The sequence below is a fragment of the Montipora capricornis genome, chromosome 9, assembly GCF_036669925.1.
Source record: "Montipora capricornis isolate CH-2021 chromosome 9, ASM3666992v2, whole genome shotgun sequence".
In the NCBI taxonomy this organism is placed as follows: Eukaryota; Metazoa; Cnidaria; class Anthozoa; order Scleractinia; family Acroporidae; genus Montipora; species Montipora capricornis.
In genome coordinates this window covers 47,338,351-47,341,905 of record NC_090891.1, presented here as the reverse complement: position 1 = coordinate 47,341,905, position 3,555 = coordinate 47,338,351, and the positions used below count along the sequence as shown (strand labels likewise).

The 3,555-nt window shown below is 34.6% G+C and overlaps 1 long non-coding RNA gene across 1 annotated transcript in view; it reads left to right on the top strand.

Moving 5' to 3' along the window:
• Positions 1-2,724, top strand: part of LOC138015614 (uncharacterized) — a 4,157-nt gene extending 1,433 nt beyond the window's left edge. Inside the window, exons 2-3 of the long non-coding RNA XR_011125589.1 lie at positions 1-55; positions 2,002-2,724. The exon at positions 1-55 is cut by the window's left edge and continues 137 nt beyond it. This is a non-coding gene — a long non-coding RNA (uncharacterized lncRNA). The remainder of the gene's footprint in view (positions 56-2,001) is intronic.
• The last annotated feature ends 831 nt before the right edge of the window (positions 2,725-3,555 follow it).

Here is a 3,555-nt window from a genome sequence, read left to right as displayed (position 1 = left end):
TACATGCATCATCTATGGAAGAGGAGTTGGAGAAAACCCTCAGATAAAAGAAAAGGTTGGTGCAATGAAAAAATTCCTTTGAGGCATGCATGTTTCTGTAAAAAACCTGTAATGCAGTCAAACACCTGAAAGTCTGAAAGACTTAGAAGCTGATTGTTGCTTTTAAACAAGTGATGCATATAGATATTTACAAATAACTCGCATAAATTACACTTTAACAACTAATTCTTGACAGTCACTGCAATAAAATAATTATAAAGCACTGTCTGAGTTACAGGCCTGTGTACGTATAGACTAGTAATGCCTAGCGATTAGCGGAAGATGATGCTGCAGTTTCATTTATCCATTGTCTCACCCAATATCTGCTTTCAGTTTAAAATTTGAAATACTGTTAAATGAGATAATTCTAAATACCTCATCACACATAATTTTTTTTGGAAAAGTGTTGAAGACAAAGAAAGCATCTGGCAATATATTTTCAAGATTTGTTCCATGAGTTCCACCACTATTATACAGGCCATCTGATAGGGTGCGATTAAAAAATGCAAATTATGCGATTTTTTCAGGGCAGATTGTGCGATTAGAAAGGCCAATTATGCGATAAATAATGTAAATTATGCGATTTTTTTCTCAGCAATTTTAAGCTTGTTTTATAAGGTTTCAGGTTAAGAAAAACACTTTTTTGCTGCCCTAAAGACATTTTGAACACAAAGGAACAGTAATTATGTATCTCGATCGCCATTAGTTAGGATAAATAAAAAAAATGAGGTCTTCTGCACTACCGGTGCTCCACGTTTATAAAAGTTGAAAGGACACAGCTAACATGCCAAATGAATGATCAAGGTGCTTGTCAACCACGAACTTCCGAAGATGGTCAATCATAATAGGGCCATACCCCCATTTATACGAGAGAAAATAAGCCGCGGCTTTCTCTGGCCGCGGCTTACAGAAGACTCGAATGTTCACCCCGTATAAATGGTACAAAATCTACGTTCACGTCTTTTTCAAGCCGCGGCTTATATTGACCTGGGAATATATATTCGTATAAATAGTTCCTTTTGCGTATTTTGTACACCGTGGCCAGAGTAAGCCGCGGCTTATTTTCTCTCGTATAAAAGGCCCTAATACTGCACGACGAGAAAAACATCGGTCCATCGTAACCGTGGAGCGTACCTGTGAGGTACTTTCTTGGTCGATCGTGAGCTGTCAGATTGGGCGGAAGGTGGGAACTTCCTTCTTCGTCGAAGAAAAAGCGAGCGTTTTCACAACAAACTTATCTATGAGTAAGTTTTTATCAGTTTTCAACGAAAGAAACTACATTTTGCCGAAAAACTTACAACTTCGCTTATTTTTCACAAATCTCTTCTCTTAGAGAAGGCAACTGTGTCATTTCAGTGGAGTGTATATAAGGACGTGTTTGTGTTGCACTAATGGAAGGAGACTCGTACCAGGTCCTCGACATGAAAAATAACGCCTTGAACTTCGAATGTTTACAAAATCGAAGGTGACGAAGGTTTTTTAGCCTTTTTCCAAGATATATCATCTTAAAAATGGCGTATTTATGCAGGAATTTCTAAGAAACGTGTTGATTTATGTTTCATTTTATGAATTTTGTGCGTCCTTTTGTGAATTATGCGATTTTTCGTGAATTGTGCGATCGGATGCGATTTGAGGTCGATTGTGCGAAATCGCACCATCGCGTAATATCAGAAGGCCTGACTATATGTGTACTTTTATCATTATGACAAAATTAATTTGATAGTTACCTGAGTTACTCAATGAATCAAGAACAATGTTACAGATATAATCTCATGCAAGTACCGGTATTACATGTGGTTCCATTTATTTGGTACACCAAAACTGGTGGCTGGTGTCTTTTGTTTCTCAGGTTTAGGGATGTATTAGATTTGTGCTCTCTTCCTATTTTGTTAGAATATTGTCGAATGATCTTAATTTTGGAAGGGGTGATACTAATCATTATTCTCTTTAATTACTTTTAAGGATGATGAGTCAATCAATGGAGAGGTTCTAAAAACAACATTTGCAAGGATTGTTGCTTCTGGCACACTAATTGAACTAGAGACATTTACCTTGTGGCAGAAAGCAAGGTTTTGTTAAAACTTGCATTCACTGTAATTGTTTTGCTGGGAGCATACTTAATTATCAGCTTAATCTCAGGGGTTTTTTTTCTTCTTTTTGGAAACAAAAAGTTTTTAGTTTTTTCTTAATGTTAATTATCAGCCTAAGTTCTGTGTTTTTTTTTTTCTCTTTTTGAAAACAATTCTGTTGGAGAAAAAAAGAACACATTGGTAAAGGTCAACGATGGCAAAATTTTTGCATCAGTTATCCTAAGGCATGTTCCATTTTTTTTACGTTTGACTTCTTTCTGTAAGAACTGACTTGTACTACATGTACATAAAACCCATTTTGTTATACTGAGTCACATTTATCCAAGTATGTTGTATGCTTTAGTTTTTGTAATTGAAGTTATTTTGCAGCCATTCATTGTTATAATCTGTAATCAAAACACAAACCAATCAATTTATCTTTGTTTAAGGCAAGAACACATTCAGCTGATTGCCATTTTATTATTGCCCAAATAATTAGAATAAAGATAGCTTTGATTTTTGTGATGTATTTGTATGTGTATACAGATTGTATTTATCATGCATATCCATGTGCATTCTTTGCAATCTTATGATTAAAATTACCAGTATTGGATGCTTCATTGTAAACCTGGTCTTTTCTTTACATAATATTTTAAAAAAATGAACTTTTCATGGTTTTATGAGAAATCTGACTATAAATGAAGGTACAGTAGATCTAGTGAGGGTGAATGTGTTCTGTAGAAAGAGTAATTATTACTCTGACAAGGGGAGTAAAGTTTAAGAGGGTAAATTTTACTCTTGAAAAGGAGTGCTTTTGTACCTTTTTGTCTCACCCCAGTTTTGGAGTTAATTTAACTCTGTCAAGGGTAAATTGAACTCCATTTAAAGAGTTCAATTCACTCCAATAGAAGGATAAAAATTACTCTTGTATTGGAGCGAATTTTACACCACAGGAGGGGTAAACAATACTGGAGTAAACTTTTACCCCAACAAAAGAGTAAAAGATATAGGAGTACATTTTACTCCAAAAACGGACTAAGCATTACCGGAGTGAATTTTACTCCAAAAATGGAGTGGTTTTGTACCTTTTTTTTTTTTAACTCCCTTTTTGGAGTTAAATCTACTCCTTGAAAATAACAGTGTTGGCAATCTACGTGAAGAAAGAAAACGACGATTAGAACATAGGATAGTTTGTGATTGGCTAAGAGAATTGGGGTTTTTAGGTAACGCAATACAAAAAAGAGGAAAGAAGTAATTCGGTAAAAAAATCAAACGTAACAAACCAAGCATTCTGATTGGCCAATGATCACAGATAGCCAATCAAATGTGAGTCCTCTGCACAATTATCATAACTTTTCTTTCAATTTTCTTCCTGTATGTTATTAATAAGTAGTCACAATTGTTTTTTCATACAGTTTGAAAAAAATAAACATTGATAAATTTAAGA